Source organism: Lepus europaeus, chromosome X, assembly GCF_033115175.1.
Source record: "Lepus europaeus isolate LE1 chromosome X, mLepTim1.pri, whole genome shotgun sequence".
Classification (NCBI taxonomy): Eukaryota; Metazoa; Chordata; class Mammalia; order Lagomorpha; family Leporidae; genus Lepus; species Lepus europaeus.
In genome coordinates, this window is record NC_084850.1 from 102,769,671 (window position 1) to 102,797,192 (window position 27,522).

Here is a 27,522-nt window from a genome sequence, read left to right on the forward strand (position 1 = left end):
TGTAGAAAATTGGACATCTTTATAGGATACAGTATAAAAATTTGATACATACATACAGTGTGTAATGATCAAACCAGCATTTCCCTATCGTTAAGTGTTTGCCATTTCTTTGTGTTGGGAACAGTTGCACTATTCTCTTCTAGTTCTTCATAGAATACATAATAAATTATTGTGAACTGTGATCACTCAACTGTGCTGAAAGGGCACTAGAATTTATTCCTCCTGTTGAACTGTATTTGGGGACCTGATATTTGACCTCCATGTCTACTTGAGTATCTTTAATAAAGGTGATTCATGTCCTTGTTCTTTTTTTTTTTAACTACAGACTATATCCTTTGTCCTTGCCTTAATTTCTCTAGCTTTTGGTTAATCTCTGTATCAATTGTTTGTCTGTCATTCTGACATTAAGGAATAGGCCAGTGGATGGGTTTGAGTTTGAACCTTAACTTGATCATTTAGTCTCGTAGAAACTGTTTTGTGGCCACATTATTACCCAGCCAGCTGGCTAGCCAGACAACTGCTGTGAATATCTGGCCTTGGGCACCATCTTCTGAGGGGCCAGTCAGGTGGGCTCTGGCATGGGTCCAGCACTGCAGGGCTGCTGGCTGGTGATTCTGACTGTGGATGTCATGTGCCTGCTGGCTGTGCCGCTCACTAGTCTGAACCTCATTAGTGCAAAAATGGCTTTCATGTCCTTTGTGAGAGCTGAGCTAAGATGGTATCAGGACAATCTCAGTAGCTTATAAACACAAAGAGATCGATAGATGTAGCTTTGCAAGGAGATGAGCCTTTGTCCCTGAGCTGGCAAGGAGCCATTGGAAGCCTGTCGCTAGGCAGAGATGTGTTTTGTTAGCTTGGTGATCCTTGCAGCGGTTTGAGATAGACTGCTGAGGAATGGCACATGGAAGCAGGGAGGCAAAGAGACTGTGAAAAGGAAGTTCGTGTGAGAAGAGTGGCTGCCGCTGTGCAGAACCTGGGTGACTCCTGTGGGTGTGAGTGAGAGAAGGATGAGTCACACACAGGTAGCTGGCTGGCGCAGGCTTGGGGAAGAGAAACAACGCTGATGAAGAATGAAAGGTGCCTCTTGGCACCTGTTGAGTTCAAGGTGTTAGGGAGATGGTGAGCAGATATTTGTACTTAGGTTCTGGAACATTGGGAACACTACCATTGCTAGAACTACTCCTCCAAGGCTTCAGGTGTGATGGGTGCCATTTTAAAGTTCACTTTCTATTATGGGAAGTTCCATACACATAAAAATAGACAAAATAGTATAATAAACCAAACCCCATGTGCTCATTACCTTGCTTCAGTACTTGGCCAGCTCAGAGACAGTCCTGTTTCATCTATACCCTCCAGCTGCATCTCCTCACATCAAGATGATTTTGACACAAATCCCTGACATCCAGTCATTTTATTTGTACATATTTCTTTATTTCTTTCCAAAAGATAAGAAATCTTTTAAAATATACAGCCGGGGACTGCATTGTGGCATAGTGGGCAAAACCACTGCCTGTGATACTGGCATTCCATATGGGTGCTGGTTGAGTTCCTGGCTGCTCCACTTCCAGTGCAGCTCCCTGCTAATGGCCTGGGAAAGCAGCAGCAGGTGACCCAAGTGCTTGAGTCCATGTCACCTACATGGGAAACCTGATGAAGTTGTTGGCTCCTGTCTTCAGCCTGGCCCAGCCCCAGCTGTTGTGGCTATCTGGAGAGTGAACCAGCAGATGGAAGATCTCCCCACCTCTCTCTGTCTCAGTTTCTTTCTCTGTAACTCTTTAAAAAAAACTTTAATATATATTTACTATATATGTATATATATATATATAAAACCACTATCCAGTGAGTTTACACTTCCCCAGTTGACTATTTTATTTTATTTTATTTATTTTTGAGTTTAAGATCCAAATAAAGTCCTTCCAGCAGCATTTGGTTCTGTCTATCAATAGGTTTGGGTGGGTAAGTTTCCAGCATAGTCTGAGGTGGAGGAATATGGAATAATAGAGCATCTTAATTGGAGGACAGATTTGATTTTTCCCCCTGGGAGGCTTGATGCTTTTAGGAAAGTATTCCTGTAGATGCCCAGCGATGATTCTAATGTGTTGTTACCTCTCCCAGGAAGCAGATCGGAATAAGTCAGTAAGAGCCACAAATCCCTGGCCTGATTATGCTCTTGTTAGCTCACAAGTCTTTGGGGCCCCTGTTGCCAGTGGAATAAAATATGATCCTTAAAGTTGGCCTTAAAGGGCTGGCTGGCCACCTTCCCAGTGCCAGCTCCACTTCTTGACACTTGATCTCCACCCTCCTACTTTCTCTCCAGCATGGGCTAGCTCCTAGCCCTGTTGCTGTGTCTAATGTTCACTTTCCCATCTCATGCCTGGGGCTCTCTCTGAAATATAGTTTATCCTTCTGCTTCTTGTTCCATTTAAGTCTGACTCATCTTGGAAGGTTTAATTGAAAAGTCACCTGTTCTGTGAAGCTTTCTTTCTTTCTTTTTTTTTAAAGATTTATTTATTTATTTGAAAGTCAGAGTTACACAGGAGAGGCAGAGAGAGAGAGTGAGAGAGAGAGAGAGAGATGTCTTCTGTCCAATGGTTCACTTCCCAGATGGCCGCAACGGCCGGAGCTGCGCCGAACCGAAGCCAGGAGCCAGGAGCTTCTTCCAGGTCTCCCACGTGGGTGCAGGGGCCCAAGAACTTGGGCAATGTTCTACTACTTTCCCAGGCCATAGCACAGAGCTGGATGGGAAGTGGAGCAGCCGGGTCTCAAACTGGCACCCATATGGGATGCCAGCACTTCAGGCCAGGGCATAAACCTGCTGCGCCACAGCGCTGGCCCCTGTGAAGTTTTCTTCAACTACTTTTTCACCTGAAAAAATTATTCATTTTGTTGCCTACCATGTCACCTCGTTTTGCCTGTGCTTTGTGATTCGTGGCACAACTTGACTGGCTTTAAAACAGTTTTGCATTCACAGGTGGGACAACTGTGTGTATGGGGGAGGATCTCAGGAGGACACCCAGCCCAGAGCCCTGCCCTCCTGGAGTGCCAGGGTCTACCTGTTGGGTCCAAATCTGAGAAGGATGAACAACAGATTTTCTTTTATAGCTACTGTGCTCTGTGTCTTCATATAAAACTATTTTATCAATGTGACATAGTTTTGAGCTGGGCTGACTCAAGAGCCCAGTGTGTAATTATCTTTTATCCTGCCCTTGGAAACGCATAAAGGATTTTTCTTGGTATATGATGTGAAGCTTTTCTTGTTGTGTCGTTAATGATGACTCTGGTTGTTGACTTTGGCTACTTCCCAGAGACCAATTTCATGACTCAGGAAATTGCAACAAAAACACAAAATTCCAACCTTTCCAGATACTGTTTTGTTGCCTGCCAAAACCCAGACATAAATTATAGGGGGAAAATGCATTATGTTCATAATTTAAGGATCTGGCATATTCATATGGGTATAATTTCTTAATATGATTTGTGGCCAAATCACAGTTTGATTTTCATTATTTCATTCTTTCAGCAAACACTTACACTGAGTGATGACCATGTTCCAGACATGGTGCTGGGTTCGGTGGTGCTCTTAGGCTCCTGAGGCAGACTAGTTGGGTGGGCAAGGGAAAGGCAGTACTGGTTTTGCCAAGCCCTGCAGGATGAATAGGAGCTGATCAGGGACTAGGAAATCTGCCTGACAGAGGGGACAGCATGTGCTAAAAGCAGAGACGTAAGACAGGGCATGGCCTACTTCAGACTTAGTTCTCATTCCAATTCTTAATGGGAAATATATACTGCCCATGCTCTAAAATGCTCTCCAGGGAAAGTTAAGTTCCATCTTTCCTCTGACCTCTAGCCACATGCGTCCTCTCCCTAGAGATAACCACTGCTATACTTTCTTATGAAAACCCTCCCAGAGAGTTTTGATGCATTTGCCAATCTGAGATTGTTTTTCTTTTTTATCTCCCAGGGGAAAGGTAGCATGCTGTATATCTTGTTTTGCATCTTGCTTTTTTCCACTTAAGGCCTAGAATGGAGAGTTGCTGCATTCTTTTTAATATCGTGACTGCAGATGCTTTCATGTGAGTGGACACATCTTCAATAGCTCCCAAAGTGGGTAATGTTTAAAAGCAGTAGTAAAAATTAAGCTTTTTTTTATGGCCCCATTAGTTTTGATCAGGGAGAATGAAAGTATGGTGGCTTCTTGGTTATTCCTTTAGGGTGATACTTTTTATAAAAGTCGGGTTCAGGTGAGCAGGTCATATGGTGGAGATCTCCTTTGGAAGACCAAGAAAACTCATTGTGATGGTGGTATGGCAAAAGGAAAAGCAAATAAAGACGTCTTTGGAGTAGGGGCTAGGGACCTTGTGTTAGAGCAGAGAGGCCTCGACTTCTCATCTGTAAAGGAAGCATCACCTAGCTGGGAGGTGAGATCTGAGTTAGCTTTAGGGATATTGGTGGTGGTGGAGAAACCACCTGATGTTCACCTTAAGGCATACTAGTCAGCTTAGAGAGGAATTGATATTCTCACAGCTCTGGAAGCTGGAATTCCAAGATTAGTGAGCCAGTATGGTCCAGTTCTGGTGAGAGCCTTCCTCTGTGAGTTGAAGGATGGTTAAGAGATAACCCCGTGAAGATAAGTAGGGCAAAGGGATAGGAAGAGAGTTCTAGGCAGAGGCTCAGAGGAAAGACTGATTAATTAATTTCAAAGCATTGCTGGTGTTTAGGTGAAAATATTGGCCTAGGTCTCTAACGAGTAATAAACAGATCAGGAAAATGTATAATAATTTGCTGTAATAACCTTTGTAGTCTAGTCTGTAGGCAATTGACTTGAATTTGATTAATATGTTTAATTAAAATGGGAATGCACAAAATAGCAGTACAAACTTGTTGAGTGATGGCTTAGCTACAAGTGATCTCCTTGATTTTGGGAAATGCTGCAGTACAAGGAAGAAGCAAAGAAATATTTATACATCTGATCTAAGACAGAAAATGATGCTATAATTTGAAAGCTCCTTAGACCTAATTGACAATCTGTTGGACACTCATTATCTTCTGCTCAAACATGCCTGTGAATTTTATTTGAAAAATATCTTAAAGAAAGTGTGTTTAAGAATATGGACAGCCATCCATATTATTGGGACTTGAGGGCTCCAATTAGTGATACTTTATGTTCTACCAAATAGAGGAGCCAGGTGGATAGAAATCAAAATGTCTCATTTATTAGTGACAGCTTACTTGTAGGCTTTAAGTGTGGGACAGTAATGGGCATATTGTCACTATAGTCCTGGGTTAGGCGGAAATAATCCCTTCAGGCCCTGGATATGTTGAGCCAGCATAGGTCCCACTTAGAATGAGGCAAGTATAATCTATCTACACTTGGATACCATATTGGACTTCTCTAGGTAAAAGTTCAGTCATCAGACCTAAGTCTGCCCCCTTCATCCATTTTCAATGAGAGTCTCTTCCATTCTATGTTAGAATGGGCATCTGTATTTTGGAGCTTGTTAAAAGAAGATAGGTGGTCCTTCATAGAAATTCTGTGCTGCATAACGGTGATAGAAAGTTCTTCCTGGTGTCTCATATAAGAGTTTCATGGGCTAATAGAGCTGCATTTTTTCAAGTCTGCTTTTCTCAGGAGGGGTCTGGTATGGTTTGGAAAATAATTTGAGTGTCCTCTAAAGGCCCATGTGTTATAAGTTTGATCTCTAGAGTCTCATGTTAATAGATTAAGGGTGGAATATAATGGAATTATGGTTTCTGAAGGTGGGGGGAGGGGTCTTGGAAAGGGACTAGAGTAGATTAGGATTTTAGGCTGGAGCCCCTATGGTCATTGTAGTCATTGTAACTCTATAAAGACACTGGAGTGTGAAGGAAGAGCATGTTCCTTGTCTCTGCTTCCTGTCTCCCACGTGATTCTCCTTCCACTATCTTCTGGGCTTCATACTTGCCTCAGTGAGTGGGACTGACTGATCTTGAACTGTGAACCTCTAAAACTGTGAGTCAAAATAAAATGTTTTCCTTCATAAGTAGCTCTTCTAAAGTATAAATTTTAAAGTAACAAAAAGATCACTAATACAGTATCTGAGCCATAAAAGCTTTTTTCCCTCATTCTTAATTTTAATATTCCATATTTGTGGAAACTACTTACAATTGATAGTGATTTAAGAAAAAAAATCACATGAACTTGTTTTGTCTTGATTTTTGCCAAATCTTTGAAATTCCAGACTTTAAAGGAGAGGGAATTAGGTTGGAGGTCATACAATTGGCTGATGGGCTTGAGTTTCTCTACTATTTTAGCATCTTACGCTAATAGGGGTAAGATAGACCTTTTGTCTTGAAGAACTATGGACTCAGGTTACTTCTTAATTTTATTTTTTTAAAGATTTATTTATTTATTTGAAAGTCAGAGTTACACAGAGAGAGAAGGAAAGGTAGAGAGAAAGGTTTTCTGTCCACTGGTTCACTCCCCAAATGGCTGCGACAGCTGGGGCTGAGCCAATCGGAAGCCAGGAGCCGGGAGTTTCTTCCAGGTCTCCCACGCAGGTGCAGGGGCCCAAGGACTTGGGCCATCTTCTTCTGCTTTCCCAGGCCATAGCAGAGAGCTGGATCAGAAGTGGAGCAGCCGGGACTCGAACCGGCGCCCATATGGGATGTTGGCACTGCAAGGCAGCAGCTTTACCCACTACACCACAGTGCTGGCCCCTCAAATATTTCTTGAATGAGTGAATGAAGGAATAAAGAAATAATTGGGACATATAAATAAAGAAAGGGGAACGGGAAGGATTATGAGCTATGTTTAGCAGGCACAACTTGGGCTATGGTATTTGATCATTTTCAGAGGGTAGAATTATAGGTTTCTTTTCTGGTTGCTCCTGAGCACTTAGTTGGTAGAAGTTTTCCTATTCTGTAATGTTCAAGTGTGCTTTTTTAGGGCATGGGAGTGTAGGGTTGTGGTGGGATTTTCATGTAAAGACATCTGTGCTTTAAGAATATTTTAAGCGTATTGTCCAGGTGACATTTTCTTTATTTTAAAGTTGGAGAAATGAGATCCAAAGAAGCTTTCCTAAATTCAGAAATGTTTCCTGGTGTCCAACTTGTACTACCCACTCTTGTTATATATTCCATTGAAGGCACTCTTAATTACATAGATATGTTTGAGTGTAATTCAGCCTCTATCTGATTGCCATTCAGCAAATAGTTTTTAGGCTCCTAGTGTTCCAGATACTTCTGTGTGGTAAGGCTACAGGAGGGAAATTTAGTAGAGTCCCTTCCTGCCTCTGTAACCCATAAAGCTGACGATCGGATCCAACAGAGAGACAAAATGTGCAAATGCTTATAACAAAGTGTGATGTGTTTATAAAGATGCACAAAGCAATGAAGAATACAAAGCTTTGTGATCTAGCTTAGCCTTGGGAGTCACATTGGAAAAAAATAGCACAGTTACATTTGAATGGACCACCTATATAGTTAACCTGCTGTTACTTCTGAGAGTCACGTGTATGTCCCATCGCACTTCTTTTAGGGTCCTGAAGGATTTAGGTTTGGTATAAGATATTTGATCAGTTCACAGATATTCATGCTTAACAGCCCTGGCAGTACAAAATATCTGCCCTGCTGGTCTTAGTTCAGTTTGCCTTTGAGAGAAGAAATGAATAAATGGAAAAATGTGGAATGCTGGCACTGGAAGGGAATGTGTTCTTTGGATTCATTCTTTCATTTCTTCTTCTTCTTTTTTTTTTTAGTGGGAGGTAAAATAGCAAGGTTTATTAGGAAGGGACATCTGTAAGGACGGATGGGCACCTTATTTATTCTTCTTAAAAGCAACTTGGTTGATATATAATTTATGTATCATAGATGCACTCACTTTATGTATATAATTTAATGAGTTTTAGTAAAATTGCAAAGTTGTGCAGCCATGACCATACTCTAGTTTTAGAGTGTTTTTATCATCCCAGTTGGATCTATTTTACCTTAGACCCTATCCAACACTCATCTGTATTCCATCTCTGTAGGTATGCCTGTCCTAGATACAAAGATATTCTCCCTGAATTTTTTTTTCTAAAAGTTTTATGGTTTTCATTTTTTACATGAAGGTCTCTGATCCATTTTGTGTATAGTCTGATGCAGGGGGGTAAGTTCATCTTTATACATGTGGATACCTAGTGGCCCAAGCATCATTTGTTGAGATGTTACCCTTTCCTGAATTGAATTACATTGTCATCTTTATTAAAAAATGGTTAACTATAGATATCCTGTTTTATTTTAGGACTCAATTCTGTTCCAAAGATCTGTGTGTCTCCTTACACCATTACTTTACTGTCTTTGCAGGGGATTTTGAAATTGGGAAGTGGAATTCATCCAGCTTTGTTACTCTTTCAAGATAGTTTTGAATCTTCTGTTACATTTCCATTTCTATATGTGGTATAGGTTCACCTTGTCAATTTCTACAAAATTTTTCTGGGGTTTTGATAAGAATCATACTGATTCTGTAGATCAATTTGGGGAGAATTTCCATGTTAACTATTGAGTATTCCAATTTACAAATTATGAATATTTCTCCATTTTTTTAGATCTTGTTTTATTTTCCTCAGCAATGTTTTGTAATTTTCAGTGTATAAATTTTACATTTTGGTTGTTTTTTTCACAGAACTAGTATTTGTTTGCACTACTGGAATTTCTTCATATAACTAACAATCGGGACTATAGTTTATAAAATTATATTAGTGATTTTTGTTAAATAAGGCAATTTTAGCTGTTTTGTCACAAGAACTGTCACTGTGAGGTGATAGATACTTTGATTAGCTTTGCCACAGTAACCATGTTTCTACTTTAGTGTATCCCATAACATGCTGTAAACCTCAAATATACGCAGTGAACTTTAAGGGGTGGGCATTGTGGCACCGTGAGCTAAGCTGCTGCTTTGGATGCCTGCACCCCATATTGGAGTGTCTGGAATTCAGGCCTGCTTCCACTTGCCATCCAGCTTCCTGCTAATGCACACCCTGGGAGGCAGCAAATGATGGCTCAAGCACTTGAGTCTTTGCCACTCTCATGAGAAACCCAAATGGAGTTCCTGGCTCCTGGCTTCAGCTGGGCCTAGCCCTGGCTGTTGCAGGCATTTGGGGAGCGAACCAGGAAATAGAAGATCCTCCTCACTGTCCCCCCCCCCCCCGTCATTCTGCCTTGACATTTGAATAAACTTTTAAAAATGCATTTTAAAAATCAACTTCTGGCCGGCGCTGTGGCTCAACAGGCTAATCCTCCGCCTTGCGGCGCCGGCACACCGGGTTCTAGTCCCGGTCGGGGTGCCGGATTCTATCCCGGTTGCCCCTCTTCCAGGCCAGCTCTCTGCTGTGGCCCGGGAAGGCAGTAGAGGATGGCCCAAGTCTTTGGGCGCTGCACACACATGGGAGACCAGGAGAAGCACCTGGCTCCTGGCTTCGGATCAGTGAGATGCGCCGGCCACAGTGGCCATTGGAGGGTGAACCAACGGCAAAAAGGAAGACCTTTCTCTCTGTCTCTCTCTCTCTCACTGTCCACTCTGCCTGCTAAAAAAAACAAAACAAAAAAAATCAACTTCTTATGAGATGGAAATGCAGAACCTGGATAAATCTGTCTTCTCAGTGCTCATATGAAATGGTCCAAGGCCAGCAGGCAGATGCTACAAGAAGACAAAGTTTGATTCTGGTTAAAGAGCTAGGATTGTCCTGCTACAAAATGGGTGGACCTACAAGATGGGAGTCCCCCTCACTGGCTGTGTTTAAACAAGACCTGGGACCGACACTGTGGCATAGTGGTTAAAGCCGCTGCCTGCACTGCTGGCATCCCATCTGGGTGCCAGTTAGAGTCCCAGCTGCTCCATTTCCAATCCAGCTCTCTGCTATGGCCTGGGAAAGCAGTAAGAAGATGGCCCAAGTCCTTGGGCCCTTATACCTGCATGAGAGGCACGGAAAAAGCTCCTGGCTCCTGGCTTTGGATTAGCCCAGCTCTGGCTGTTGCAGCCAGTTGGGGAGTGAACTAGCAGATAGAAGACCTCTCTCTTTTCTTTTGCCTCTGCCTCTCTCTAACTCTACCTTTCAAATAAATAAATAAATACATCTTTTTAAAAAAGCAAGAGCTGTAGATAATCAGCCATATCCACAGGTTCTGTATCCACAGATTCAACCAACTACAGCTTGAGAATATTTGAAAAAAAAATTACATCTGTACTGAAACTGTACAGACTTTTTCTTGTTATCATTTTGCAAGAAATATAATATTACATCTATTTACATAGCAGTTACATTGTATTTGATATCATAAGTAATCTAGAGATGATTTGAAGTATATAGGAGGGCACGCACAGGTTCTATGCAGATACTATGCCATTTTATAGAAGGGATCTGAGCATGTGCAGAGTTTCGTGTGTATGTGTGGGGGGTTTGGAACCATTCTGTTACAGATACTGAGAGAGAACTGCAGTCTAATGGTGAGATCCTTGGAGACCAGTAGTTTTCATTGCTGAGTGTACATTGGAATCAGATGTGGAAATTCTTCAAGTACAGATGTCTCATCCATACCGCAGAAAAGGTACAGGGGTGACCCTAGGCTCCTGTGTCTTACCTGGTTTCCTAGATGACTGAATACCACAGGGTAAGATCTGCTATTGAATAGCCTGTTTTATAAATGTGATGGTTAATTGGACTTGTATTGTCCCTTCCAACTGTGGCATTTTATAATGGCATGAGATCCGGATAAAATGGGTGTATGGCTTTTACAGACATATCTTAAGTATGTAAGAAACACAAGGGGAGGACTTCTACTTGGACAAGCAGGTGGTTTTACTTACTTTTGACTCTGTTTCTGGTGGACTTCAGAAATCTGACTCTCAGATGGCTGGCTCAGTGCCAGTGTTCAATCTCAGACAATTCTGAGATTTTGTTCTGAGTAATACAGTGCGAGTTAGAAGAATTTAAGTGATCCAAATACATTAAAGAAATTGAAAAACACAATTGGTAGCTTTTATTGCATGCCTCAGGTTAAGTTCATTATATGGCAGACAGGGATTTATGAAATCTGTCTTCCTTACAGTATTCTAATTCTTTTTAAAAAAACAGTAAAACAGTTATTTATTTATCTGAAAGGCAGATTTACAGAGAGAGAGAGAGAGAGAGAGAGAGAGAGAAAGGTCTTCCATCTGCTGGTTCACTCCCCAGATGACTGCAACAACTAGGGCTGGGCCAGACCAAAGGCAGGAGCTAGGAGCTTCATCTGGGTTTCCCACATGCGTACAGGGGCACAAACACCTGGGACATCTGCTGCTGCTTTCCTAGGTGCTTTAGCAGGGAGCTAGTTTGGAAGTGGCACAGCCAGGACTCAAACTGGTGCCCATATGGGAAGTTGGCATCACAGGCAGAGACTTAATCCACTGTGCTGGCCCCAATATTTTAATTTTTAGATAAACAAAACTCTTTCACTTATTCTGGTAAAATTGATCCAATAAGGTTACTTACTTTTAGGCCTATATGTAAGTCAACAGCACCACATGATAATACATTATAAGGCTGTATTATTTTATTACTGACTGTTAGGTGTTTTGACAAATCCATGGGAGAATGTTCTAAAATCCCATCAGCATTTATAGATAGTTACGTCTATCTTCAAAATGGTCCTCTGGTCAAAATCCAACTGTACATTATTGCACGAGTGCTCATTTTACCGGCACACAGGAAGCTGCTGGATGGAGCCAATAGGAAAGATATGGTATCCTTTTCCTCTAGTGGACAGGCAATACAAATAATAGGAGTTCTATAGCCACTTTTCTAGAGGTATTTTTCCTGTTTTGCTCCTTCCTGCATGTCACTGGTCTTTGTAGTCCCTGGTCCCTCTATATGTGCTATTTTTACAATGATAGAGATAATGCAAAGAGAAATAACTGCTTCTACAGGTCTCTTAAAAAAGCAGTACTTGTGTGACATTTGACAAGTCATAAAGGGTTTTGATGGAGCACGTTCTCCTTGTATTCTTACAAGAGCCAAGTTTTCAAAGTGAGCAGTAGAGGAGTACCTTCCTCTGGATTGCAGCTCAGTAGAAAGTTGCATTACAAACCCAGGTCTTCTGTCACTGAATCCATCAGATTCTTCACCATTGAGCTACCTATTTACCACCAGACAAAATCGGTATGTCAGCAAAAATTGGTATAACCACAAGAAAAATTGCATTAGAATTAATTCGCTACAATAAACAAAAACCAAGAGCACTTTCAATTAAAACACTGGTATACAACAGCAATATAAGCCTGGAGGAATTCTATTCTTCAGTCTCCTGCATGTAATAAGGGAGGAATACTTCCAGGCAGCACTTCTGGAATGCTCAAGTGAGAGCTCAACGCATCCTCTCTCCATCAAACAGCAACAAAACTGGATAAAATTGTCAAAAATAATGATTTAAGGTCTATGTGTACTGGCCAAAGGTCAAATGACACATTTTAAGAATGTCTACTGAATGTTGGTAAGCACAGTGGGTGTGTATGGCATCTAGGCTAGGGGCTGCTCCCATCTGCACCAGTTCCACATGGTAGAAAACTTCTTCCAAGCAGGTAGAGTAGGCCGTGATGACCACCAGCTCCCATTTCTTCTACCAGCACCAAAACTCGACAACTTTTTTTATGCTCAGTTTGTTTTCAATGAGTAAATTCACTGGAGAGGGATAGGTTTTTCAACAAATAGTGCTGGGACAATTGGATATCAGATGCAGAAGGATGAATTTGGGCCTTAACCTGAGAACATACACGAAAAATGAACTGAAATTGTATCAGAGATCAAAATGTAAGATCTGAGACTATAAGCCTAAATTTAGGAAGCATAAAAAGAAATATTCATCACCTTGATTTAGGCAAGTGTTTCCTTTTTTAAAAAAGATTTATTTATTTGAAAGAGTTGTGGAGAGAGGGAGAGACAGAGACAGAGAGATCTCCATTCACTAGTTTACTTCCCAAGTGGCTGCCTTGGCCAGCCCTGGGCCAGGCTGAAGCCAGGAGCCAGGAGCTTCATCTGGGTCTCCCATGTGGATCCAGGGACCCAAGCACTTGGGCTGTCTTCTGCTGTTTTCCCTGGTACATTACCAGGGAATTAGATCAGAAGTCCCAGGAGCAGCTGGGACACAAACTGGTGCCCATATGGGATGCCACACACAGCAGCTTTAAGCAACAAAAGGAAATTGATAAATTAGACCTCATCAGAATTAAAAAAAAATTGTTCTGCCAATGATACTATCAAGACACTGAAAGAACAAGCATGGGGCCGGCGCTGTGGCGCAGTGGGTGAAGCCGCCGCCTGCACTGCAGCCATCCCATATGGGCGCCAGTTCGAGTTCCATCTGCTCCACTTCCGATCCAGCTCTCTGCTGTGGCCTGGGAAAGCAATGGAGGATGGCCCAAGTCCATGGACTCCTGCACCCATGTGGGAGACCTGGAAGAAGCTCCTGTCTCTTGGCTTCAGATTGGTGCAGTTCCGGCCATTGCGGCCATCTGGGGAGTGAACCAGCAGATGAAAGATCTCTCTCTCTCTCTCTGCCTCTCCTTCTCTCTCTGTGTAACTCTGACTTTCAAATAAATAAATCTTTCAAGTAAATAAATCTTAAAAAAAAAAGAACAAGCCACAGCCTAGGAGGAGATATTTTCAAATCATGTATCTGACAAAGGACTTGTATCCAGAATATTTCAGGAACTCTCAAAACATAATTGTAAGAAGACAAACAACCCAATTCTAAAAAACAGGCAAAGGACATGAAGAAACACTTCTTCAAAGAAGGTGTTAGGATGGCCAATAAGCACATGAAAAAGTATTCAGAATCATTTGCAACTAGGGAAACACAAATGGAAAGCATGTCAAAACATCACTACATACCTGTTAAAGTGGCCAAAATGAGGCTGGCAATACCAAATGTTGATGAGGATGTGGAGCAATTAGAACTCTTGTACATTGCTATGGGGTTGGGTATTGCAAAGTGATGTAGTTACTCTGGAGAATGCTTTGGCAGTTTCTTATAAAGTGAAACATACACTTGCCTGTGACTGAGCAATCCCACTCTGGGTATTTAACCTGGAGAAATGAAAACACTTTTACATAATGACCTGTTCATGGGTGTTCATGGCAACTCGGAGATATCCAAAAGCTGGAGACAAGCCAATTGTCCCTCAGTGGTAAGTGAATAGATGAAGTCTGGTACCTCCATACAGTGGAGAACTCCTAAGTGGTAAAAGGAATGATGCACTACTTCGCACTCGGATGAATCTCAGAGTCATTATGCTGAGAAGCCAGTCTCAAAAGGTTATATACTCTAGGGTTTTATTTATTTAGCCTTCTGGAAAAAACTCCAGTAATGGAAAACAGTGGGTACTGGGGTTATAGGTTGGGTGAATGTGGAAGTATAAAGAGATAGTACAATGGAATTTTGGGGGATTGAATGAACTATTCAGGATCCTTCTTGTTAGTGGTACTACCAAGAATCTATATATGTGTTAACATTCATAAAGCTATATACCCAAGGAAAAAAATAAATTACATGACAATTTAAAAAGTAAAAAAAAAATGGGACCAGCACTGTGGCGTAGCAGGTAAAGCTTCCACCTCTGACCCCGGCATCCTATATGGGTGCTGGTTCACGTCCCAGCAGCTACACTTCCAATCCAGCTCCCTACTGATAACCTGGGAAAGCAATAGAAGATGGCCCAAGTGCTTGGGCCCCTGTACCCATGTGGGAGACCTGGAAGAAGCTCCTGGCTCCTGGCTTCAGATCTGCACAGCTCTGACTGTTGCAGCTATTTGGGAAGTGAATCAGCAGATGGGAGATCTCTCTCTCTCTCTCTCTTTCTCTTTCTCTTTCCCTCCCTCTCTCTGTTACTGTGCCTTTCAAATAAATAAAAATTTAAATCTCTTTTTAAAAGTTAAAAATTTAGGCCGGCGCCGTGGCTCACTAGGCTAATCCTCCGCCTTGCAGCGCCGGCACACCGGGTTCTAGTCCCGGTAGGGGCACCGATCCTGTCCCAGTTGCCCCTCTTCCAGGCCAGCTCTCTGCTGTGGCCAGGGAGTGCAGTGGAGGATGGCCCAAGTCCTTGGGCCCTGCACCCCATGGGAGACCAGGATAAGCACCTGGCTCCTGCCATCCGATCAGCGCGGTGTGCCGGCCGCAGTGTGCCTACCGCGGCGGCCATTGGAGGGTGAACCAACGGCAAAAGGAAGACCTTCCTCTCTCTCTCTCTCTCTCTCTCTCTCACTGTCCACTCTGCCTGTCAAAAAAAAAAAGTTAAAAATTTAGGGGCCAGCGCTGTAGCGCAGTGGTTTAACACCCTGCCCTGAAGCGCCGGCATCCCATATGGGCGCCAGTTCAAGACCCAGCTGCTCCTCTTCCGATCCAGCTCTCTGCTATGGCCTGGGAAAGCAGTAGAAGATGGCCCAAGTCCTTGGGCCCCTGCACCTGCATGGGAGACCAGAAAGAAGCTCCTGGCTTCAGATCAGCACAGCTTTGGTCGTTGCTGCCAATTGGGGAGTGAACCATTGGATGGAAGACCTTTCTCTCTCTCCCCTCCCCTCCCCTCCCGTCCTCCCCTCCCCTCCCCTCCCCTGTCTTCCCCTCCCCTCTCCTCCCCTCTCCTTCCCTCTCCTCCCCTCTCCTTCCCTCTCCTCCCCTCCCCTCCCCTCTCCTCTCCCTGTGTAACTCTAACTTTCAAATAAGTAAATAAATAAATCTTTTTTTAAAAAGTTAAAAATTTAAAAATAAAATAAATTAGGCCACAGACCTGGGAAAAATATTTTCAAGTCATATTTTCCGTAAGGCACTTGTAGTCAAAATACACAGAGATCTCTTACAGTTCAATAAGCTAACCCAATTTATTTATTTTTTTTAACTTTTATTTAATGAATATAAATTTCTAAAGTACAGCTTATGGACTACAATGGCTTCCCCCCATAACTTCCCTCCCACCCGCAACCCTCCCCTTTCCACTCCCTCTCCCCTTCCATTCACATCAAGATTCATTTTCAATTCTCTTTATATACAGAATATCAGTTTAGCATATATTAAGTAAAGATTTCAACAGTTTGCACCCACATAGAAACACAAAGTGAAACATACTGTTTGAGTACTAGTTATAGCATTACATCACGACGTACAGCACATTAAGGATAGAGATCCTACATGAGGAGTCAGTGCACAGTGACTCCTGTTGTTGACTTAACAAATTGACACTCTTGTTTATGGCGCCAGTAACCACCCTAGGCTCTTATCACGAGTTGCCAAAGCTATGGAAGCCTTTTGAGTTCACCAACTCTGATTGTATTTAGACAAGGTTGTAGTCAAAGTGGAAGTTCTCTCCTCCCTTCAGGGAAAGGTACCTCCTTCTTAAATGACCTGTTCTTTCCACTGGGATCTCACTCGCAGAGAAGCTAACCCAATTTAAAACATGGGAAAAGATTTGAGTGAATAGACAGACCGTGTGCGAAAGAAGATATGCATTGGCCCATAAGCACGGGAACAGAGAACTCAGCAACGCGAGGCATTAGAGAAGTGCAGATTAAAACTGTAATGAGATACCACTGACATTTTCTAAATAGGCATAATCATAAGACAGTAACGAGTGTTGCTGAGCATGTAAACAAACTACGACTCTCATATGTTGCTAGTGGGAATGTAAAATGGTACACAGTTTTCCAAATGGAAAGCAATGTGGCAATTTCTTAAAATATTAAACAGAGATTTACCATATGACGCAGAAGTTGTCCTCCTTCTTAGAGAAAGGAAACATATGTCCACACAGACTTGTAAGCAAATGTTCCTAGCAGCATTATTCACAGTGGCAAAAAGAAGAAACAAGGCAAAGGTCCTTCAGCTGGTGAATGGATGAACAAAATATGGCCTATCCATACAGTAGAATACTATTTGGTGATAAAAAGGAATGAAGTACTAATACATGCCCTCAACATGTGTGAGCCTTAAGAACATGCTTAATAAAAGAAGCCAGACACCAAAGACCACATGTGTAGGAAATGTCTAGACAATGTGAATCTGTAGGGACAGGAAGTAGATCAGTAGTTGCATGGGGATAGCAGCAGGAAATAGCGAGTGTCTGAAAATGGAAATTTTCCAAAAAATCAGCTTGTCGTGATGGTTATACAACTCTGAATATACTAAAAATCATTGAATTGTGCACTTAAAACAAGTGAGTTTTATGGTGTGTAAATTGTAACTCAAAAAAATTCATTCAAAAATGTTTCACTCTATATTCAAAGCAGGCAACAGAAATATTTTTTAAAGAATTATTATTTATTTGAAAGAGTTACACAGAGAGAGAAGGAGAGGCAGAGAGAGAAAGGTCTTCCATCTGCCAGTTCATTCCCCAAATGACCACAGTGGCCAGAGCCGAGTTGATCCAAAGCCAGGAGTCAGGAGCCTCTTCCAGTCTCCCACATGGGTGCAGGGGCCCAAGGAGTTGGGTCATCTTCTACTGCTTTCCCAGGCCAAAGCAGAGAGCTGGTTCAGAAGAGGAGCAGCCGGGATTCGAACCAGCGCCCATATGGGATGCCGGCACTGCAGGCTGGAGCTTTAACCCACTGCACCGCAGCACCGGACCCAACAACAAAAATATTTTGAATGGATTCTCCTTAAAACTAATCTATCAGTGAACAACATAACTGCATAATAAGTAGCTAGCAAATAGAAAAAAGGTTGAAAAGATAGTAACTTTCATTCTCCAAACCAAAGTTACATATATAACCCCAAACCCAAAAAGCCATTGTCACTGCTGAAATCCATTGGATTCTCTTTATTCACTGGTTTAGAATACAATGATAGTTCAAAAAGTTTGTGGGAAAATTGAATTGAAAGATATATTTACTCTTTTGTTCTCTCCATCTTTCTTAATTTTAGTTTTTGAGATAACATTTTAATTTGTATTAGGATCAAGGGCTCAATGCTTCACTAAATAAAGAGACCAACAAGTAAAAAGTAAAAAAAAGACCCTAGTTCAGCAGAAATACAGACAAGGCTATACACAACAATCAAATGGAAATAAAGGAAGGAAAGGAGGGAGGGATAACAAGGAGAAAGGGAATATCTTTATATTCTTAGAATTGTATCTATGAACTACATAGAATTTGTTCTCTTTGTATTAATATTACATTAAGATGAAAAAATAAAATATCAGAACAAAGATAAATTATTTTAGTGCAAATATTTTTACATCCATTGTTTTTCATAGCATACATTTTCCATGAACTTTTTGAATACCTCATGTACAAATTGAGCATTCCAAATCCAAAAATATGAAATCTGAAATCCCTGAAATCTAAAATTTTTTGAGTGCTGACATGATGCTCAAAAAAATTTCCATTTTAGGGAACAAGTGTTTAGTCTAGCAGTTGAGATGCCTGTATCCCATATCAGTGTACCTGGGTTTAATTTGTGGCTCTGGCTCCTGACTCCAGCTTCTTGCGAATGCAGACCCTAGGAGGCAGTGACGATAGTTCAAGTAATTAGGAGACCTGGATTGAATTCTCTGTTGGGCAACCTGGGCCTTTGCCTAGTCCAGGCTGTTGCAGGCATTTGGGAAATGAACCAGCAGATGTGAACTCTCTGTCTCTGTCTCCCTGTTTATCTTTTTGTCTCTCAAGTAAATAAAATTCTAAAAAAAATTTCAGATTTAGGAGCACTTTAGATTTCTGGATTCGGGATGCTTACCTGGTAAAGTATACAAATATTGCAAAATCTGAAAGCTCTGAAATTTGAAACAAGTATGCTTGCAAGTATTTTGAATAATGGATACTCCACCTATAGTTTTCACCATCATCAACACTGTGAAACAAGAAGCTTTTTGTTCTCAGAATTTCAGATGAAAATTAAGAACTCAGAACAACTCTACTGCAATCTGGACAACTGTATAATGATGACCACACTGATCTGGTGATCATCTACCCTCAGTAGCTCGCATAAGAAGCGGCAAGGCCTCACTACAGGAGATTGGTACATCCATGCACCTGTTCCCTTCCTCCTTAACAAAGACTGACTAATATAGACATGTAAATATTGCAGCTGGTGGGTGGCGGTCTCAAATTACACCTGGCTGAGTGTCCACTTGGTCAACTGTTTTCCCAGCCAGCCGCAGTCACAGAAGGGAAAGTGACACCACCCTAAGGGGGGCTGCTTTCTTTAATGACCTCATGGGATTTTATACCATGTTTCATTTGTCGTATTTCTTCCTCATGCTACTACCAAATTTTGGATGGGCACTTACATAAACTGTATATATAGAATTTTGTTTCTTTCTGGTTATGTCTCTTAAAATCAGAAAAGTTGGCAAGTGTAAATCATCAGCACAAGTTAGTAATACAATTTTGAAGTGAGTTTTTTTTTTGTACCCACAAGTTGAAATAGTCTGTACCTTTGGAATTATTATTTTAAGCCATATCAAATGTCAAAGGAATTTCTTCCATATTTGCCTCTGTGAAAGCTCAAAACTAAATTCTTTCCTGACATGAGTTGTATCTATGAAATTACTGATTCTTAATCATATACCATATTAGCTGCTATTTTTTAAAAAGATTTTATTTATTTACTTGAAAGTCAGAGTTACACAGAGAGAGAAGGAGAGGCAGAGAGAGAAAGGTCTTCCTTCTGTTGGTTCACTCCCCAAATGGCTGCAACTGCCGGAGCTGCGCCAATCCGAAGCCAGGAGCCAGGTGCTTCCTCCTGGTCTCCCAAGAGGGTGCAGGGACCCAAGGACTTGGGCTATCTTCTACTGCTTTCCCAGGCCATAGCAGAGAGCTGGATCAGAAGAGGAGCAGCGGGGACTCGAACCGGCACCCGTATGGGATGCCGGTGCCGCAGGGAGAGGATTAACCTACAGTGCCACAGTACCGGCCCCAAGCTGCTATTTTTTTTTCTGGCCCACATGCATAGATTATTTTCTCTTTGAATGTAGACCATGTTGCTGTTGACCCAATCAAATAATCAGTGCCTGTGTTGCTCTCCATTGCTTTTTCTGAGTACTGAACTTTCTGGGATTTTTTTAAAAAAATTCTGTTTGTTTTAATTCTTTATAGTTACAACTTGTTTACAGAATTATGCTGTTCATGCTTTTCCCAAGTCATTTCCCTCCAAGATACCCCTCTGCAGTCCCAATATCCTATTTTTTTCTTCAAGTGGAACATGATAAATGTGAACCTGATATCATGCCCTGGAATGCAGTGGTTATGCACATGAATCTAACATGTTTGCACAGTTTTCAGATTCTGCCTTAGGTTAGTGGTGCACTCCGAGGCTTGATATATTTCTGGTCAAAACTGTCAGGACATGTTTATACAAAGATAACTTTGTATCTTTGCAATGGTAATTTATGTTGCCATGCTTTTTTTGTTGAAGATTTATTGATTTATTTGAAAGGCAGAGTTACAGAGAGGCAGAGGGAGGGAGGGAGGGATCTTCCATCTGCTGGTTCACTCCCCAAATGGCTGCAACTGGGCTGATTCCAAGCCAGGAGCCAGGAGTTTCTTCCTGGTGTCCCACATGGGTGCACCTAGGGGCCCTAGGACTTGGGCCATCTTCTACTTCCGTCTCTTCCAGAGATCTGGATTGGAAGTGGAACAGCCAGGAGTCGAACCGGCTCCAATATGGGATGCTGGCACTGCAGGCAGTGTCTTTACCTGCTACACCACAGCCCCTGTTGCCATGCTTTAACCACTAGGGAATTATCACCTTGATTGCCTCTCTTTAATCTTTTATATAGGCACATGGGGCCTAGGGCAGAGATGGAAAAGATTTCTAACTTTAAAAAAAACACAGTATTCATCCTCCTATAACAGTTTTATATGTGATGGCGATGGTTACTGGGAGAGAGTTTGAGGACATTTCTTGTAATTGAAGAATCTGACTACAAATATAAAGCTGCTCTTTCATTAGAATAGCATTTATTGTGAGAACCCAGTGCTAGTGTGGCTTAGTCTTCCTGGTATCTCTGCTAATAATGAGGTTGGTAAAGTCAAGAAATGGTGAGTTACATAAAACAGGTTTTGATTTGGGAGAAAGATAAGAGTAGTCTCTCTCAAGTGTCTTGTTTTTTTTTTTCTCTTGATGAAGACATTAAAAATCTTCCATTCATTTTCAGAGAGAGAGAGAGTGCGAGCGAGAGTGAGAGAGGATATGAATATATTACATCCACTAGTTCACTGCAACATGTAACAGCTGTGTCTGGGCCGAGAGGCTTGGTGCCGGGAGCCTGTCGCTCAGTCTGTGTCTGCTACATAGGTGGCAGGAGCCCAGTCACTTGGGCCCTCACTGCTGCCTCCCAAGGTCTGCATTAGCAGTAGCAAGTTGGAATCAGGAGTGGAGCTATGGATCAAATCCAAGCACTCAGCATCTTAGCCACTAGCCAAAAAATGCCTACCCTCTGATGAAGACATTTAAGTTAAACTGTGTAGCAGGTACCCTTGTTTAGACTCTAAAGACCATCCCGTATTATGATGAATGTTGAAGGGCCTTGGAATCAGCTTTGTCATGTAAAACTTCATCAGAAATTAACTGCCTAAATGAGAAAGTGAAATGAGAATTAAGAAAAACCACTGTAGAGTTCCATCTGGAGAGGAGAGTGAAGCCCAGGGAGCCCTGAGCTGCCCCACTGCCACCAGGGGCAGTTGCAGATTCCATAGGAATGACACCAAGCAAGATGTATTTGTTGGGGCCGGTGCTGTGGCGTAGCGAGTAAAGCTGCTGCCTGCAGTGCCGGCATTGCATATGTGTGCCGGTTCAAGATCCGGCTGCTCCACTTCAAATCCAGCTCTCTGCTATGGCCTGGGAAAGCAGTGGAGGATGGCCCAAGTCCTTGGGTCCCTGCACCTGCATGGGAGACCTGGAAGAAGCTCCTGGCATCTAGTTTCGGATCGGTGCAGCTCCGGCCATTGCAGCCAATTGGGGAATGAACCAGTGGATGGAAGACCTCTCTCTGCCTCTGCCTCTCTGTAACTCTGACTTTCAAATAAATAAATAAATAAATCTTTTAAAAAAAGATGTATTTATACACCAGATTGTCACTAAGAAGAATAATCCCCAGGAAGCCCCTTCGCAGTATAGATGTTGAAGGAGAAAAGGCAGCAAAGGTTGCAGGCCCTGTTCCAGTGCCAGGCCCTGACTGTAATAGATGTTATCTGCACCATGGGGGCCTTCTTTTTTTTTCTTTTTTTTTTTTTTTGACAGGCAGAGTGGATAGTGAGAGAGAGAGACAGAGAGAAAGGTCTTCCTTTTTGCCGTTGGTTCACCCTCCAATGGCCGCTGCGGCCGGTGCATTGTGCTGATCCGAAGCCAGGAGCCAGGTGCTTCTCCTGGTCTCCCATGTGGGTGCAGGGCCCAAGGACTTGGGCCATCCTCCACTGCCTTCCCGGGCCATAGCAGAGAGCTGGCCTGGAAGAGGGGCAACCGGGACAGAATCCGGTGCCCCAACCGGGACTAGAACCCGGTGTGCCGGCGCCGTAAGGCGGAGGATTAGCCTGTTAAGCCATGGCGCCAGCCACCATGGGGGCCTTCTGCATGGTCACCAGCACAATTATGAGAAGCAAGAGAATAGGAAGAAGAAGGGTGCCCCTCAGTGTCACGCCTCCAGGCACACATGCGGTGCCGCCTGTCTTGCTCTGTGCAGAGACCACAGTAGTTCCGGCCCTCTGTGCAGGGAGAAGTAATGGAGGGCACTGATGACCAGATGGAAGGAGAATACATAGACCAGGGAGATGGATTACAGATCACAGTTATAACCCATGAGTCTCCAGGGACCCTCCTCGCCTAGGACAGCAGTGAAGAGGAGGAGGAACGCCAGGGAGAAGAGACCCAAGGCCAGCAGCCACCTCAGTGGAGGGACCCCACAACTTCAGTTTATCTGCACACACACTCAGAAACCCCTCAACCAGAAGATGGCCAAGAGACTGCCCACTGCAAAGTCCACTCCAAGGCTGAGTAAGTGCTGGCTAACCAGCTCGATTGTCACCTGGTGGCCCATCTGATGGCAAGAAATGAATATAAATGCCAGCAAGAAGATCCAACCTAAAGATTGGCAATGCGGACCTTAAATTCTTGTTTTGTCCTTTCACCAGACAACAAAAGCCATCTTCATTGTGGAAGTTCTGCTTTTTTTTCCCTAAATAATTTTTTTTGGGTAATGACAAGCATTTTTTTGAAGTCTTTTTTTTTATTTTGACAGGCAGAGTGGACAGTGAGAGAGAGAGGGACAGAGAGAAAGGTCTTCCTTTTCTGTTGGTTCACCCTCCAATGGCCGCTGTGGCTGGCGCACTGTGGCCGGCGCACCTCGCTGATCTGTAGCTGGGAGCCAGGTGCTTCTCCTGGTCTCCCATGTGGGTACAGGGCCCAAGCACCTGGGCCATCCTCCACTGCTCTCCCGGGCCACAGCAGAAAGCTGGCCTGGAAGAGGGGCAATCGGGACAGAATCCGGTGCCCCGACCGGGACTAGAACCCGGTGTGCCAGCACCGCAGGTGGAGGATTAGACTATTGAGCTGCGGCGCCGGCCAAGTCTGTTTTTTCTAAAGATTTATTTTATGTATTTGAAAGACAGAATAACAGAGGTGGACACACACGCACAGAGGTCTTCCATCCACTGATTCACGAGACACACACACACACACAGAGTTCTTCCATCCATTGGTTCACTCCCCAAATAGCCACAACATCTGGAGCTGGGCCGATCCAAACCCAGGAGCTGGGAACTTCTTCCAGGTCTCCCACATAGGTGCAGGGACCCAAGCACTGGGGCCATCCTCTGCTGCTTTTCCAGGCCATAATAGAGAGCTGGATTGGAAGTAGAGCAGTCCGAACTCAAATCAGCAGCCTTATGGGGTGCCAGTGCTACAGACCAGGGCTTTAACCTGCTGCACCACAATGCTAGCCTCCAAAATGTCTGATTTTTATCACAGACTATAGGCACCCTACTGTACTGTGGAACATCAGGACATTATGTTCACTTGATTGCATCTTAGTACCATCTGTGATAAAGGAAATAGAAGGGCTAATAGCCTGCTATGATTACTTTATGTGTACATCTGTTATAAAATTGCACTGTAGGGGCCGGCGCTGTGGCATAGCAGGTAAGGCTGCCGCCTGCAGTGCCAGCATCCCATATGGGCATTGGTTCAAGTCCCAGTTGCACCACTTCCAATCCAGCTCTCTGCTATGACCTGGGGAAGCAGTAGAAGATGGCCCAAGTCCTTGGACCCCTGCACCCATGTGGGAGACCCAGAAGAAGCTCCTGGCTCCTGGCTTCAGATCAGTGCAGCCCCAACCCTTGTGTATGATTGGGGAGTGAACCAGCAGATGGAAGTCCTCTCTCTCTCTCTTTCTCCCTCTCTCTCTCTCTCTCTCTCTCTCTGCCTCTCCTCTCTGTGTGTAACTCTTTCAAATAAATAAAAAAACTTTTAAAAAAGAATTGCACTGTACCCCATAAAATGTAGTTATGGGGTCAGCACCATGGGGTAACAGGTAAAGCTGCTGCCTGTGATGCTGACATCCTGTATGGGCACCGGTTTGAGTCTTGGCTGCTCCACTTCAGATCTGGCTCCCTGCTAGTGTGCCTGGGAAAGCAGTGGAAGATGGCTCAAATCCTTGGCCCTTGCCACCTGACCACCCACGTGGGAGATCTGGAAGAAGTTTCTGGCTCCTGGCTTTGGACCAGCCCAGCTCCGGCCATTGTGGCCATTTGGGGAGTGAGCCAGTGGATGGAAGATCTCTCTCTCTCTCTCTCTCTCTCTCTCTCTCTCTCTCTCTTTCTCTGTTTCTCCCTCTTTCACTCTGTAGCTCTCCCTTTCAGATAAACAAATAAATCTTTTTTAAAAAAAGTTCAGGTATGGTCGGCGCTGTGGCTTAACAGGCTAATCCTCCACCTCGCGGCGCCGGCACACCGGCTTCTAGTCCCAGTCAGGGCGCCGGATTCTATCCCGGTTGCCCCTCTTCCAGGCCAGCTCTCTGCTATGGCCAGGGAGTGCAGTGGAGGATGGCCCAAGTCCTTGGGCCCTGCACCCACGTGGGAGACCAGGAGAAGCACCTGGCTCCTGGCTTCGGATCAGCGAGATGCGCCGGCCGCAGCGGCCATTGGAGGGTGAACCAACGGCAAAAAGGAAGACCTTTCTCTCTGTCTCTCTCTCTCTCTCTCTCACTATCCACTCTGCCTGTCAAAAAAAAAAAAAAAGTTCAGGTATTTCATGTTCATCCAAAATTGAAATAAAATATAAAAAGCTTTTTTTTATACAATTTTAAAATTGTTTCATATCTGGTCAGGCTCAACTTATTAAGAACCTCATTTTTAATTTATAAAAAAACCTTACAACTAGATTTTTCACACAAGTCAGTAAACTACAAGTACTTGTTAATACTTGTAACAATAACAATAGTAATAATGTAATATAGACATGCACTTTAGCTTAAAGAACTTCATTTTTCTAGATTTTATACATTATAAATACATTATACATATATCTGATCCAGATCTCTGCTATGGTCTGGGAAAGCAGCAGAGGATAGTCCAAGTCCCTGGGCCCCTTCACCCACGTGGGAGACCCAGAAGAAGCTCCTGGTTCCTGGCTTTGGATCAGCCCAACTCCAGCCATTGCAGCCATTTGAGGAGTGAACTAGTGGATGGAATACCTCTCTCTATCTCTGCTCTCTCTGTCTCTCCCTCCCTCCTTCCCTCCTTCTCCCTCTCTCCCTCTCCCCCTCTTGGTCCCCTTCTTGTAACTCTACCTCTCAGATAAATAAATAAATCCTTAAAAAATACTATACATAGGGCCGGCGCCGCAGCTCACTTGGCTAATCCGCTGCCCACTGTGCCGGCACCCCAGGTTCTAGTCCCGGTTGCTCCTCTTCCAGTCCAGCTCTCTGCTGTGGCCCAGGAGTGCAGTGGAGGATGGCCCAGGTCCTTGGGCCCTGCACCCGCATGGGAGACCAGGAGGAAGCACCTGGCTCCTGACTTCAGATAGGCGCAGCGCGCTGGCCGTAGCAGCCATTTGAGGGGGTGAACCAACAGAAATGAAGACCTTTCTCTCTGTCTCTCTCTCTCTCACTGTCTAACTCTGCCTGTCAAAAAAGAAAAAAAATACTATGCATAGAATTCAAATAAATTTTGTACCCAATGAAGTTATTTTTTAATTCTACTTTTCTTTTATTATTTCATTTTATTGTTTAAAAGATGTATGTAAACAGAACAGATTCCATGCATTTCATATATACAGTTCTTTTTAGATTTATTTATTTCTTTGAAAGAGCTACACAGTGAGAAGAGAAGCAGAGGCAGAGAGAGAGAGGTCTTCCAACCACTAATTCACTCCCCAATTGGCTGCAATGGCTGGAGCTGCGCCAATCCAAAGCCAGGAGCCAGGAGCTTCTTCTGGGTCTCCCACGCAGGTGCAGGGGCCCAAGGACTTGGGCCATCTTCCACTGTTATCCAAGGCCATAGCAGAGAGCTGGATTGGAAGAGGAGCAGCCAAGACTAGAACCAGCGCCCATATAGGATGCTGTGCTTCAGGTCAGGGTGTTACCCGCTGTGCTACAGCGCCAGCTCCTCATATATACAATTTGAAGCATAATGATACTTCCCACCGTTCCCCCTTTTTTTCTTATGATTTTTTCAGTAACATACTTTTCAATTTACTTTATAATCACAGGCTTAATCCTCCACTAAATAAGGAATTCAACAAGTAGAAAGACCACTGTTCCTCAGGAGTATAGACCAGGGCTGTCAACAGGAATCAAATCTCAAGATGTCAACTTCACTCATATACATTTCTGTGTTTTGCTTTTCATGAATGTTTCGAAGTACTTTTATAGAATATAGTCGACGTTCTTTTTCTCATATAACTTTCTCCATTAATGGCAAATGGCATGGGCGTGCATGCTGCCATTCTGCATTTTTAAATATTGCCACCAAAGAACTGAGTTTAGAGAGAAGTCTGGCATTTTCCTCCTAAGAGAGAATTGTAAAAAGTGGCGGGTAGGTCATGTGTGGGTTTTTTCCACGTTTCAGTCACTTTTACTTGGGTACATTTGACTCATGTCCTGCACCTGGGGAAAAACACTCCTTCCTCATTCACGGAATTGAATGCTTATACACGATTTCGCTGTTTTTTCTTTTTCTCTAATGGGCAAGCTCTACTAAGAAGGGAATGAGACTCAGAGACTTCCAGCTGATTATCCTCACCAGAGCATAGTCACAGCCCCCAAGAAACCAGCTCTCCGTGCTCTGAATCATGACTGCTCAAATTTACATTGCAGTGTTTAGCTTCCCAAAGGGTGTAATTACTTTCTCCATGATACTCAGAGGTTGAAATGACCTAAGCAAAGCATTCCCCTCCCATCCCTTCCTCTGATGTGTGGCAAAGCAAATTTCATTTATAGCAACTAGAAATTCCAGCAGCCTGGTCCTTGCTGACAGCTGGCTGCTGGCAGCGGGACTGGTTTGAGGGATGCTGCTGGGGGGAATCAGAGCTCAGCAGTTCTGCCCTGTGCTGTGC

At 43.4% G+C, this 27,522-nt stretch overlaps 1 protein-coding gene across 1 annotated transcript in view; it reads left to right on the forward strand.

The window, feature by feature from the left end:
- The window catches only part of SLC9A7 (solute carrier family 9 member A7), a 160,169-nt gene that overhangs the window by 52,064 nt on the left and 80,583 nt on the right, over window positions 1–27,522 (forward strand). The window lies entirely within an intron of this gene.